The 15,344-nt window shown below is 39.9% G+C and overlaps 1 non-coding gene across 1 annotated transcript; it reads right to left on the reverse strand.

Moving 5' to 3' along the window:
• Nucleotides 1-14,611: 14,611 nt before the first annotated feature.
• On the reverse strand, nt 14,612-14,717 carry LOC132643019 (small nucleolar RNA R71). Its single transcript, XR_009583479.1, has one exon. It is a non-coding gene; the product is annotated as a small nucleolar RNA R71 (small nucleolar RNA).
• Between the last annotated feature and the right edge of the window lie 627 nt (nt 14,718-15,344).

Genomic DNA, 15,344 nt, shown 5'->3' on the forward strand with positions numbered 1-15,344 from the left:
ATTTTAAGAGCAAGACCTCAAGCTGTCAAAAATGGTTCCGCGGGCCCCACATAGAGAAGTCGGTGGAACCGACCCAAGGGGCTATAAATACCCCATCAACCCGTTTGTTTTCAGCATATTAACATACCAAACAGTCCTAGAAGTCTCTCAAAACTTCTCCCAAATATTATAGTCGGACAAATAAAAAATTTAACAAGATTTCGCCAAACTAGTCCGTGAAAGGTGATTGTTCTTGCTTCTACTCAAGTGTGGCGTTGGAGAAAATTGATGTGGCTAAGGTTCTTCAAGTATAAGGTATTTATTCATCTCATCTCTTGTGCTGAGTTTATTTGAAGGTCTAGCAAGCGTTAAAAACGAAAATAGTTATGGAGAAAGGGTCATAAAGTGTTGTGTTGAAGCTATTGTGTTTATGGGCTGTTTTGAACATGTTGTGGCCGTGTATATAAATGGTAGTGTGGTCCTGTGGTGGTGGTGTAATATGGAAGAGAATGAGTCAATTTTATTTAGTATATTGGTTATTGTTGTAATGAAATCTATGGTGGAAAATGGAAGCTTAATAATTTTAGTTTAAGTGGTAATTGTTGGAAACTTGTTTTAGAAGTTTATGTAAATTGAATATAATGTTCTTGCATGCATGGAAGGTAATGTTGTTAGTGTGGTGTTGTTAATATGATGTTGTTAGTGTGTAGTTCATGAGTTTGGAAGGAAAGGAAATGGGTTGTCATTGGTTTCGTTAAATTTGGAAGGTGTTGGATGGAGTAGTATGTTAATTAAATCGTTCTAAAAGTTATGTGAATTGAATTGAATAGAATTGAATGTCGAAGTGTTGCTAGAATACTTGTTGGTATTGTTGTTGATAGTTTGGCCGGGTTGAATTCCCGGATTGTTGTTGATTAAAATTTGGTCGAGTTAGAATCTCGGGGATGGTGTATTTACAGGAGAGGTGCTGCCGAAATTTCAGCAGATCATAAGTGAATGAACTTGAAAGGTTAAGACAAGTATATGTCGATGACTCTAACGATAATGTCAATCTTCTTGCATGTAGACTAACAAGTTGGACGAATAAGCGTAGCTAGTAAGGCGCGGCACAGGTATGTAAGGCTCGTCTCTTTTCTTCCAAAGGCATGATCCCCAAGTCGTAATGTCTCAAATGGTTTTTTATATCTTCTTTACTTGCAAAAGCTATAAGTCTATGACTCCAAGGTATAAGTTTTTTTCCTAATAGTTCATAATTGTTTTTTTTCAAAATGTCCATATTTTCCGAAAACCAAGTTTTAAGAGATAGGAAGTTCTTATGACTAAGATGATGAATATGATCTTATAATGACAACGATGAAGTCAAATATGAGAAAATGTCTATGATAGATATGTTGACAATATGTTCCTACCATGAATATGACAATATGAAAATGCTAAACTATTTCTTGACATCTCAACTCTATTATGGATCATGACTACTTTAAAGGTTCCAAGTAAATGAAACGATGCCTTATGATCCTATTTTATGTTTTCTCATGATGACATTATTCATTGATAGTCTCGCCTTATAATACTAGTTCCTTAAAGGTGGGACATGGCGCCCATTACTATTCCATAATATAATCGGGGGTTACCGACCTTACGTCACTCCGATGGATACATGACTTTCTTTGGGCTCTCATGCTTTCTATATATGTATATGTATATGTATATGTACATGTACATGGGGGGAGGGAGGGAGATATGGAGGGGAAGGGACATATGTTGCACTATAGACGCATTGCCACCTGGTCAGCTGGCGTTATATCATCCCGGACGCGGGATATATGGGCGAGCCGACGTATTTCGGCGCTATGTGGGCGAGCCGACGTTGTTCGGCGCTATGATATGATATGATATGATATGATATTGTATGATATGATATGATATGACCAGATAAGCATGCATGGCATCCGCCCTCTGGGGCACTCACATGTACAGGTTACTTCTTTACCTTATGGTATATTCTATATTTCCATACAGTTAATATTCGTATGTTCATCTCTTACTATGTTACTATTCATGCCTTACATACTCAGTACATTGTTCGTACTGACCCCTCTTCTTCGGGGGCTGCGTTTCATGCCGCGCAGGTACACCCAGACGAGCGGAAGCTAGTATAGAAGAGGTTCCAGCGAAGTTGGTAGACCCCACTTGTTCCTGGGAGTGCTGCCGAGTCAGAGATTATATGCTAGAATTTCTGGATTGATATTAGAGACTTAGCAGATAGAGTCGTGGGTATCGGGAGTCAGTTTGTATTATGATATAAATTTTACACAGTTACAGACTTTATTTGATTTGAAAGAAACAAAAAGAATATTTCAGTAAGCTTTATTATGTGTACTTGAGTTAGGGGTTCAAAAGATTGTGTACGTAATAAGAGTCAGCGGGTTCGCTCGGCTCCGGATATGGGGTCGAGTGCCCATCACACCCTAGTAAGATTGGGGTGTGACAAAGTGGTATCAGAGCTGGTCGGTCTAAGGGTTGTCTGCAAAGTCGTGTCCAGTAGAGTCCTGTTTATGGGTGTGAAGCCGGCCACACTTATAAGTAGGAGGTTGCGGGGCATCTAGGGATTGTTGACCTTCTTTCTGTCTTAGATCGTGCGATAGAACCAAGTCATAGGAAATAAGATTCCTGATACTAATCGTTGATTTTCGCAGACGCCTAGTAGCGACGGAAAAAGGCGAGTGACGATATGGCAAGTCACAAAGGTAAGTCTGGATATCTGTTCTGTTACTTGGAACTGGAAGTTCTAGATGGCTGGAATATGTCATATAGCCATATGTTTTGTGAAGTATTGTCGATATTTGCTACGTACAGATTTTGAATAGTAGGAGTGGTAGAAGAGGTTTTACTAGAATGGATACACTTAATAGAAGGAGACGCGGAAAGGGAATGCCGTAAACAGACAATAAATGGGATGTGTTGTTCTAGAGGACCTATGGGTCTGGCGTGGCGATGAAGGTGCATCACTACTATCGGGAATCTGGAAGTGCAGGATAGGAGGTAGACATACACACAGGCGGAAGGTGAACATTGGAAATCGAGAAGGGCAAAATAGTAATTATAAAAGAAAGGACGTGTTACGAAAATGTCCCGGAATCTGTAAGACTTCTACTTGCTCCAGAATATGTAATAAAGGTCATGTGAGGAAGCGGACGCGAAAATATCGGCATTAAGGCACCGAATTCTAGTGAAGTTTTTGGGTTAAGCGTGCTCAGGTGGGAGCAATTCTATGATGGGTGACCCCCTGGGAAGTTGGCAAGAAATTCTATAGATTGAGACATAAGAGACAAATGAAAAGCTAGGGTAGTCTAATGAAAACTAGGATATACGGGATGGTTGGAGACCATAGGAAGACGCGTAGGACGAGGCAAACTAGATCGGTGAAGAGACATAAAGTGCATTACAGCTTTGGAATTAGGATAGGCTTGAACAGTGATTGGAGGTATTTTGTGGCTAGTTGATAGTATATATATATACATATATATACGAATGTGTAGGATATCCCACGTATGATTGTATCGGAGGATATGTGAGTTCCAACAACCGAAGCTACGGTATAAGAGGCATCAACCGAGTAAGGGTACCGAAGATAGAGGGACGGCAAGAATAAATGGTACAAGTGTTGCAAAGTAAGCTGCTATTATCTTACTATAGGTTAAGATTGGAAATTCTAGTATAACGATATTTGGAAAATAAAGAGATCAAAGTGTCGGAAGGAGGTGAAAGGTAATAAACCTCAGTAAGTGAAGCTCCCGAAAGAAACTACAGGCAAAGCGCGAGACTATTTGGGTAAGAACTAAAAGTAGGCATGTAAAAAGAGATAGAGTGTGGCAAAAGGAAATAGGAGATGAGTGTATGAGGTTGCAGAACTGACTTCAACAAGTGGGGCTAAAGGAATAGTGATTAGGATAGGGAGAGTGAAAGTTGTAAGGATTCTGTGCTGAGAACAAAAGTAGCAGCACGCTTGAGAGATATGGACACACAGCTATGGCACAAACGCGCAATTAAGGAAGAATTACGAACAAGCGAATTAAGCAAGTGAAAGATGAATAGTGGATGGAAATGTAGACAAAATGAGAGCAAGGAACACCCTGTGGCCATATTGGATCGTCAAGTGAGAATCGCGTACCGAAGGCATGGCTTCCGATAAGGTGTGGCGCCGAAACAGTAACAAAGAAGAGACGGTCTGGGAAGAACAAGGATAATGAGTTAGCACAGTGAATTAGGTAACCTATGACATGGAATGAGGATTCATGCAAAGACCAAGAAGTTCGATTATAAAGGAAATAGGGTGAAAGGTAAGGAGTGGTCATGAAGGAAAGGACAACTATGGAAGGGACCCCCCCCCCCCCGGAAGTATTATAAGACCCCATAAGATCAGTTGAACATTCGAGGACGAATGTTCTAAAGGGGGGGAGGATGTTACACCCCGAAAACTTTTGCGTTACCAAGACTGTCGACGACTTAGTATGAGCTCAAGGGAGAGAAAAGTTACACAAGGATTAGGGATAAATATTATATTACATGAGTACAAGAATGTATATATATGACATTTGGAGATGGTATGGGGTAAATCGGTTAACAAGTTACTTGATGATAGCCCTCGTAACCATAAGTTAAGGTGGGGCCCACATGTCGGAATTTTATAAAGGACATATTAAGAGATATATGAGTAGTACATGTGAAGTTGAGCAAGTCCAAAGAAGGACCCTTAAGTCAAATATGGACGTAAGCCCTCCAAAATGATGATTTAAGGATACGTTTTCGGATGACCTGACTTGGAGGGGCACAAACGCTACTATACGTTCGGAATTTGGGAACACCCCCAGAAATAAAAGTTGTAGATAATTGAATTAGCTTTCCAACGGTATGTCGTGGTCCCTCACACGATGTCGGGATCAAAAGTTATGGCCATTTTAAGAGCAAGACCTCAAGCTGTCAAAAAGGGTTCCGCGGGCCCCACATAGAGAAGTCGGTGGAACCGACCCAAGGGGCTATAAATACCCCCATCAACCCGTTTGTTTTCAGCATATTAACATACCAAACAGTCCTAGAAGTCTCTCAAAACTTCTCCCAAATATTATAGTCGGATAAATCAAGAATTTAACAAGATTTCGCCAAACTAGTCCGTGAAAGGTGATTGTTCTTGCTTCTACTCAAGTGTGGCGTTGGAGAAAATTGATGTGGCTAAGTTTCTTCAAGTATAAGGTATTTATTCATCTCATCTCTTGTGTTGAGTTTATTTGAAGGTCTAGCAAGCGTTAAAAACGAACATAGTTATGGAGAAAGGGTCATAAAGTGTTGTGTTGAAGCTATTGTGTTTATGGGCTGTTTTGAACATGTTGTGGCCCTGTATATAAATGGTAGTGTGGTCTTGTGGTGGTGGTGTAATATGGAAGAGAATGAGTCAATTTTATTTAGTATATTGGTTATTGTTGTAATGAAATCTATGGTGGAAAATGGAAGCTTAATAATTTTAGTTTAAGTGGTAATTGTTGGAAACTTGTTTTAGAAGTTTATGTAAATTGAATATAATGTTCTTGCATGCATGGAAGGTAATGTTGTTAGTGTGGTGTTGTTAATATGATGTTGTTAGTGTGTAGTTCATGAGTTTGGAAGGAAAGGAAATGGGCTGTCATTGGTTTCATTAAATTTGGAAGGTGTTGGATGGAGTAGTATGTTAATTAAATCGTTCTAAAAGTTATGTGAATTGAATTGAATAGAATTGAATGTCGAAGTGTTGCTAGAATACTTGTTGGTATTGTTGTTGATAGTTTGGCCGGGTTGAATTCCCGGATTGTTGTTGATTAAAATTTGGCCGAGTTAGAATCTCGGGGATGGTGTATTTACAGGGGAGGTGCTGCCGAAATTTCGGCAGATCATAAGTGAATGAACTTGAAAGGTTAAGACAAGTATATGTCGATGACTCTAACGATAATGTCAATCTTCTTGCATGTAGACTAACAAGTTGGACGAATAAGCGTAGCTAGTAAGGTGCGGCACAGGTATGTAAGGCTCGTCTCTTTTCTTCCAAAGGCATGATCCCCAAGTCGTAATGTCTCAAATGTTTTTTTATATCTTCTTTACTTGCAAAAGCTATAAGTCTATGACTCCAAGGTATAAGTTTTTTTCCTAATAGTTCATAATTGTTTTTTTTTTCAAAATGTCCATATTTTTCGAAAACCAAGTTTTAAGAGATAGGAAGCTCTTATGACTAAGATGATGAATATGATCTTATAATGACAACGATGAAGTCAAATATGAGAAAATATCTATGATAGATATGTTGACGATATGTTCCTACCATGAATATGACAATATGAAAATGCTAAACTATTTCTTGACATCTCAACTCTATTATAGATAATGACTACTTTAAAGGTTCCAAGTAAATGAAACGATGCCTTATGATCCTATTTTATGTTTTCTCATGATGACACTCTTCATTGATAGTCTCGCCTTATAATACTAGTTCCTTCAAGGTGGGACATGGCGCCCATGACTATTCCATAATATAATCGGGGGTTACCGACCTTACGTCACTCCGATGGATACATGACTTTCTTTGGGCTCTCATGCATGCTATATATGTATATGTATATGTGTATGTACATGTACATAAGGGGAAGGAGGGAGATATGGAGGGGAAGGGACATATGTTGCGCTATAGACGCATTGCCACCTGGTCAGCTGGCGTTATATCATCCCGGACGCGGGATATATGGGCGAGCCGACGTATTTCGGCGCTATGTGGGCGAGCCGACGTTGTTCGGCGCTATGATATGATATGATATGATATGATATGACCAGATAAGCATGCATGGCATCCGCCCTCTGGGGCACTCACATGTACAGGTTACTTCTTTACCTTATGGTATATTCTATATTTCCATACAGTTAGTATTCGTATGTTCATCTCTTACTATGTTACTATTCATGCCTTACATACTCAGTACATTGTTCGTACTGACCCCTCTTCTTCGGGGGCTGCGTTTCATGCCGCGCAGGTACACCCAGACGAGCGGAAGCTAGTATAGAAGGGGTTCCAGCGAAGTTGGTAGACCCCACTTGTTCCTGGGAGTGCTGCCGAGTCAGAGCTTGTATGCTAGGATTTCTGGATTGATATTAGAGACTTTGTAGACAGAGTCGTAGGTATCGGGTGTCAGTTTGTATTATGATATAAATTTTACACAGTTACAAACTTTATTTGATTTGAAAGCAACAAAAAGAATATTTCAGTAAGTTTTATTATGTGTACTTGAGTTAGGGGTTCAAAAGATTATGTACGTAATAAGAGTCAGCGGATTCGCTCGGCTCCATATATGGGGTCGGGTGCCCATCACACCCAAGTAAGATTGGGGTGTGACAATGACTTTATTCACCGAGTCCCTCACTAGAGGGTCGGGTACGGTATATATATATACATGATGATATGATAGCATGCTGACATGATGACACGATTTTATCCACCGAGTCCCATAATGGGCCGGGTACGGAATATGATAATGGTATGCATGATTTTGTTTCGTAATGCACAGGTACAACGATTTCTTGATTACCATTTTTGTCTCCTGGAATCTCTATTTCAGTTATGATCTACCTAATTGCATTTCATGCCTTACATGCTCAGTACATATTCCGTACTGACCCCTTTTCTTCGGGGGCTGCGTTTCATGCCACGCAGGTGTATACAGATGAGTAGAGGACATTGCCAGGAGATGTACCAGCTAGATTGGCGAGCTCCATTTCCTTCCGGAGTGTCGCCGAGTAAGATTATCCATGTTATGGTATCTTGATTGATGTTAGAGACTTTGCAGACGGAGTCATGTATATAGGATGTCAGTCTTGTAAGCGTCTCTGCAAGCCGACGTACCATTATGCATTATGTTACAAATTCCATATGATTACAGATTTTTCTTGACTTGAGAACGACGAAAAGAATGGTTTTTGACAAGTTTTTATTATGCATTTCATTTCGTAACTTAAGAGTCCAGTGAGGTTATGAACATAACGAGAACTAATGGGGTTCGCTCGACTCTGAGTATGGGGTAGGGTGCCCATCACGCCCTATCAAGATTAGGGTGTGACATTTTCTATTAATCTCATTGAAACTTCTTGATTCAAGTCCGCTAGATTAAATTGATTCGTCCGTCCTTCTTAGTCTTACAAGAATCTACTCCCACGAAGAGTAGCATTTGATCCCTTGTGACTAATCGACATTACAAGAACACAATCTTTGGCCGAACCAATTTGTGAGGCAAGTAAAGGTTCGCATACTTGAGCGATTGTGAGTTGATTTTACAAATCTAACATATTTGCTTGTTGTCACGCCCAAAAACCCACCCTAGACGTGACCGCCATCCGACGTCATGAACATATCGGAAGAACCTTGTTATAACCTATATTTTCATACATTGGGACATTTTAAAATAAACGCGACAAGTTAAAGACAAGACTATCTCAAGATACGAAGTAGAGACTTTAACTTCCGGTTTCGTTTCAAGTCACAAATTACCTACAAATTTCGTTGGCATGGAAATATTAATGGGAAATTGGGATTAAATTAATCATGATTAGATTATTAGTGGGATTGGGAACAAAAATCAGTCCATTATTTTAAACCATGTTTGGCCGTGTAGTTGAGTGCAATGGTCAAAGATTCTTGACCCAAAAACTTGAGTGGGACACTTGTCCAAACCTTGTAACCCATATATAAGGTAAAAAATCTGATTCACTCCACAACTCACTACATCATTTCAACAATTACAAGTTAAGAACACATAGAGAGAGAAAGGGAAACTCTCGGCCTAGAGCTAGCCGAGAGTGACGGTTCCAAATTTGCTCCGAAAAATTTAATTTTTCCTAAGCAATCCAACTCCATTGAAGGTATATTAACGTGTAGCATCCATTTATATAGCAAGAACAAGTGTTAAAATTCATGAAGTGAAAGTGAAGGCTAGCCGATTGAAGTGTAGTTACAAGGTAAGAATGATCATTGTTCTTGTGTTGCATGATGATTTGAATGTATAATTCATGCATGTTGTTGATTGGATTGTTGTTGTGGTTGAAGTAAGGGGTGAGCCGTGAGCTTGGTAAAGCCATGGTTGGTTTCATTTTTGCATGTATTGTTGATGAATTGAATGTGTGTCAACATATGTAAATGAACAAAGATTGTAGAAGTTGGTTTATGATATTGTATGTTGGTATTGGACTGTTTTTCTTAAAATTTAAATGAGCCGTGTGTTGTAGGCTTTAATGGAATCATGTTTAATCTTCTTGTACATGTATTGGAAGTGGATTGAATGTGTTGTAGTATGGATAAATGGATGAAAATCATGAAGTTGTTGTAGTTGTGTTGAAGCCGTGTAGGGGGACTGTTTTAGGGGAATTTATGGACTGTTTTGTGTCATATTTTGATTGTTGTTGTTATGGACATTATGGTGTATTGTATGCATGTTGAATATGTGAATGGAGGTGTTAAAGAAACGAATCATGTTGAAGTATACAAGCAGTCCAAAACCGTGGACTGTTTTGAGGCTAGAAGTGAATTAGTGTATGTTGAATGTTGATTATTGTTGTGAACGTTTAGTGGAAGTGAAGTGCAATGATTCAAGTTGAAATTGAAATGATTTGTGGGCTGTTGTAAGAATAAAAATGATGCTAAAACAGTTCCAAGAATTGTGAAAGTAATGTTATTAAACGTGTTGTTGTCGTTGTAAGTTAAAACTGGAAAATTGCTAAGTGAAAATGGTATTGTGGTATGTGCTGTGTGGCCGTGAGTTTGGGACTGATTTGAATGATGTGCAAGCTGTCCAAAATCCCCTAAGTCATGTTAAACAAGTTTGGATTGATATATGAAAGAATGATTAGCAATGTTAGCTTGTAGCACTAGTTGGTTTGAATGCGAACGAAACGTCGTTTAAATGTTAGAAAGGGATTGTGAGCGTCAAAATACGTATTAATTTTCTTTGTAGACTAATTGTAGCTCTTGATATCTTGATATAGGATAAGTGTTTTTGGGCAGCAAGTACAAGTTATAATACGATTAAACGCTAAAGGTATGTAAAGCCTATTCTTTCTTTCTTTTGGCATGTCCAAGACGTAAGTATGAAATGATATGAACCTTGGGGTAAATTATATTCTCTAGTTCCATGCATGACTGATGATTCTATATTTCCTTAATGCTATTGTCACGAGCCTACTACATGATTGACTAATGAATGATGTATAGAAGTTCTTACTTTTAAAAGAATGGCATGAACAGAAGCATACTTGAATTTCAAAAACTACATCATGGAAATTGATACATGTACATGAAAGCTGAAACGTTCCTTGCTATAACTTATAATGAGAGTTGAAAAGAATTGAATATGATTATTATCCCAATACTTTAGAACTGGTTAGTTGCTTATCTATTGAGTCTCAAAAGATGAATTGCATATATGTGGTTGCTTATTATTCTGCTCGTGCTTACCGCTATATCCTTCACTGAGTCCTGGGCCATGACACGTTCTCGTGCGCATATTTACTATATTAATCACCGAGTCCCTCACTAGAGGGCCGAGACACGTTATATATATATATATATATAAGGAGGGGATATTCCCTATTACCGAGTCCCTTATTAAAGGGCCGGGACACGTCTATGTTTATGTTTATAATGCTATGATTTTAATTACCGAGTCCCTCATTAAAGGGCCGGGACACGTTATATATATATGTTATATACAGAATGATTATGCAGCTTTGATTACAAAACTCTATAACGATATTGATATGAGAATGATACAGATGAAATATGTCCAAAGACAAGTTTTATGAATTTCTGATTGTTGCATTGGGTCCTACATACTTTGTCTCCTTATGAGTCTATTACTACATTTCATGCTTTACATGCTCAGTACATGCCTGCAGGTACAAACGCTCGTTTTGGAGATCCGCCAGCTTAGGATAGCTATTCAGCTACTTTGGAGTGCTCCTTTGTCCCAGAGCCTAGCTTGTGGTATAACTCCCTTTTGCTGTATGTGTTTGTGTTTATTCGGGGTACGGCGGGGCCCTATCCCGTCACATGATACTGTCATTACTCTTAGAGGTCTGTAGACATCTGTGTGGGTCTGTTTATAGTTGTGGTTGCGTTGTATGAATATGACTTATGTTTTGGGGCGTACCCATTCGTAATGGCAGTCTTGTCGGCTTGGATTTATGTATATGTTTGGGATGTTGCGTGTAGTGGCTGCCTTGTCGGCTTGCGTATATATATATATATATGTTGTTGTTGAAAATGGTAACTCCTCTGGAGACAGGTGCCTATGACATACATAATCGTGACAACTTTAAAATAACGGCCTGCCTTTTTATACAAATAACTTCATGATATGTTGGTTATAAAAGATCATAGTTAACAGGGAATAAGAGTGTCCAAATCGGGCACTAGTCACGGCCTACGGGGTTGGGTCGTGACAAAAGTGGTATCAGAGCGGTTCAATCCTCGGAGTGTCTACAGACCGTGTCGAGTAGAGTCTTGTTTATCGATGTGTTGTGCACCACATCTATAAACAGGAAGCTACAGGACATTTAGGATGTCATCTTTCCTTCTTATTCTAGATCGTGCGATAGAGCTGTATTATCAGGATAATCGTTCCCTAACAGATTGTTATGTTTACAGCGATGCCTCCAAAGAAGGCTACAGCCGCCCAGAAGGGCAAGGCGGTAGTTGGAGAGACCAGTGGGACCCGGAGGGTTACTAGGGCTTATGCCCAATCTGCGCCTGAGATTAGACTCCAGTCAGTGAGCTCCGCTACCCCACCATTATCAGAGGAGCCTAGGGCAGCAGCAGCTGCAGATCAAGAGACAGATCTACCACCAGCTCCTGGGGTTCTAGCACCCGAGCCTCCAGCTCCCCAGCCAGGGGCGGAGGATAGGGCCATGAGGGACGCAGTACAGTTATTGACCAGGTTGGTGTCGGGGCAGGCTTGCAGGCACGGGTCAGGAGGTGATTATGCGGACAGACACGATAGTTTGAGGGTCCGTGACTTCTTGACTTGTAACCCCCCAGAGTTTTATGGGTAAAAGCCCGCAAAGGATCCACAGGATTTTATTCGACAGATGCTGCGTACGTTGCGGGTGACTAAAGCTTCCGAGACTGAGTCGGTTGAATTGGCCTCATATCGGTTGCGTGATGTAGCGATTAATTGGTATGAGTCCTGGGAGTTGTCCAGGGGTGAGGATGCTCCACCAGCAGTATGGGACGAGTTCGTGGAGGCCTTTCTGGGCCATTTTCTGCCTCCGGAGATGAGGCGGGCCAGAGTTGATAGATTCCTACACCTGAGACAGGATGGCAGAAGTGTTCGAGAGTATAGTCTCGAATTTGATACGCTGGCTAGGTACGCGCCCACTATTGTAGCTGACATGGCTGATAGGGTGCATCGTTACGTGATGGGGCTGGATCTTTATTTGATTGATAGCTGTATGGCAATGGCTTCTCAGCCCGGTATAGACATCGCTCGAGTGCAGGCATATGCACAGGGAGTTGAGGATCGACGTAGAGGGCGTCGACCTGATAGAGAGTATGACAGGGGTCAGCATAAGAGAGTTAGATCAGTTGGGTATTTGATGTGGCGTGATTTTTACGCCACAATCGATACTTTTCGGCTATAAGATTTACTTGTTGTTAAGAAAGTCAATGTGATTTTACGTGTTCGTTAGTGTTTTTAAGGTGAAGGAACATATTTGGCAAGATCACAGTTGAAGTGCAGATCATGGTCGTAAATTCAAGTTTACGGACCGTATTCTACAATACGGGCCGTATTCCATGGTCGTGTTTAAGGATAACAGAACCAGAAAGTCAAACTGAGAAGATGGTGGTTTACGAGCTAGGTTTACGGACTGTATTCCAGTTTACGGTCTGTATTCCATCACGTATTTAGCAGTCAACCGTCTGGCAGAAAGTCTGAGATTAGCGAAGTGAAAGACGACGACGAAGTTTACGGACCGTAAACCACTTTACGGTCCGTATTTTGGAAGGTTGAGTTCCACACAGCTGAGAAGACGACGAGGGCGTAAACCATCTTTATGGTCCGTAAAGTGATTTACGGATCGTATTTCATCATGACGGGACTGAAGTGCAAAATCTGTAACTTATATAATTTCAAAACCTATAAATAGTCATTGTAGGGTTTTAATATTCATCATTCAATATATTTTTGTCTCTTGACTTAGAACATAAAATTCTCTCTAGTTTTTGAAGATTCAAACATCAATTCAAGTATTCTCAATCCCTTTTTCATTCCAAAGTAAGCACTTATGAATTCTTCAATTTCTTATTCCTTGTTCTTCGTCATGAGTAACTAAATTCCCTTACTAGGGTTGTGAACCTAATGATGGGTGTTTTGTGATTGGGTTGTGATTGATATACAAATAATGGATTATTAGGGTTTAGTTATTCTTCAGTCTTCATTCATAATTAATGGTTGCAAACATTGATTAAAGCCATAAACCCTAAATTTATTTGGAAAAATAATTAGGGTTTGTAAGAATAATTAACAAGAACTCAAAGCTTTAAACTTTGTTTAATAAATTCACTTAGGAATAAGAGGAATTTACTTGGCACGATTAATCGTTCTTCATAATCACTTTCTTATATTTGGGAAAATCATAGAAAGATATAATTTTTATTTATTGGGAAATAGTAGAGATTCACATAGAGATTAAATGCATTCATATAATGATCCATTACAAGTATATCAAGATCAATACCCATGATCCTACACTCTATCTAACGGGGACACAACCTTAGTTTCTTTTACCATAAGTATTCACCAAAGCAATAATTTAGCAACTAGTCATAGAAAAACCAACTTTTACACAACTTATCGGATTAAGCCATTAGACCTAGAACTTACCATCTACGATTTTAGTACCCTTTTCACACCATATTCCCTGTGGGATTCGACCCCAACCTCGTTGGGTTACTATATTTGACAACTTCCGCGCTATGCCATTAATAGATGTAATTTGAGCGTATCAAATTTTGGCGCCGTTGCTGGGGAATACGGTTTTGAAATTACTAAATAGTGTTTGCTTTGATTAAAGTCTTTTGCTTATTCCATCACACCTTGTTTGCTACTCTGTGTAAACCAGGTGATCATGAATCAAAATCAGCAGAATCAGCGTGCGGGTAATCAGGTGAATCGGTTGAATAATCAAACGGATGAATCTGATGATGAGAATATTTTTGCTGAACTGGTTCAAGAGGATGACTATGCATCTGCCATTGTTCAACCTCGAGTTGGAGCAGCTACTGTGAAAATTGACTCATCTCTTTATCAGCTGCTGAAACTTGAGGGGTACTTTTGGAACTCTACCGAGAATGACCCTCAACGTCATTTGCAAAATTTTGTGGATGTGTGTGCTAATCACGTCCAGAACAATGTTCCACAAGATGCTATTCGGTTGAGGCTATTCAAGTATTCCTTAGCTGGAGAGGCTAGAACATGGTTCGAGAAGCTGCCCCGAAATTCAATTACTTCATGGGCAGAGATGGTTGTTGTGTTTCTTAAAAAGTGGTATCCCCCTAGTAAGAAGGCTGAGATTCAAGACAAGATATATGAATTCAAGCAGCGACCGGGGGAACAACTATATGAAGCCTGGGAGAGGTTCAAAGAATATCTACAGAAGATCCCAAATCATGGTTTTCCGGAAAATATATTGATGGAGAAGTTCTACCGAGGGTTAGATCCAGTGACAAAGTCAGTGGCCAACAATGCGGCTGATGGGTGTTTTATGAACAAGACCTTCCGACGAGTGACCATAATACTCAACAAGCTGACAACTCATAATCAGTCTTGGCACTCGAACAACGCTGATGTGGTACCATATGGTAGTGCTATGCTCCAGAATATAGTGAAGGAGAATCAGGATACCCAGCAAACATTGGCAGAACTTGCAACAAATATCTCCTTGCTGACGAAGAAGTTTGATGAGTCTCAAATCAAGAAGGTAAATGTTTGTGAGGAAGATGTAGTTTTGCAAAAGGGATGTACCATGCTCCAGATGGTCAGTTCCTTGAAGGGCCACCTATGCAGGTTGAAGATGCTAACTATGTTAATAACTCTCAAGGGGGTTATCAGCGACAGAATTACCAAGGTGGCTATCAGAATCAGAATCAGAATCAATGGAGACCTCAGCAAGGTCAAGGTGCTTACAACAACTCTGGGAACTACAACAATAACTATGGTGGTGCGAACCAAGGGAGCTACAACAACAGCAACAATTTTGGGAACAAGAGTTCCAATCCTTATATACCACCAAAAGGGAGAGGA

Source organism: Lycium barbarum, chromosome 5 (assembly GCF_019175385.1).
Source record: "Lycium barbarum isolate Lr01 chromosome 5, ASM1917538v2, whole genome shotgun sequence".
NCBI classification, from domain to species: domain Eukaryota; kingdom Viridiplantae; phylum Streptophyta; class Magnoliopsida; order Solanales; family Solanaceae; genus Lycium; species Lycium barbarum.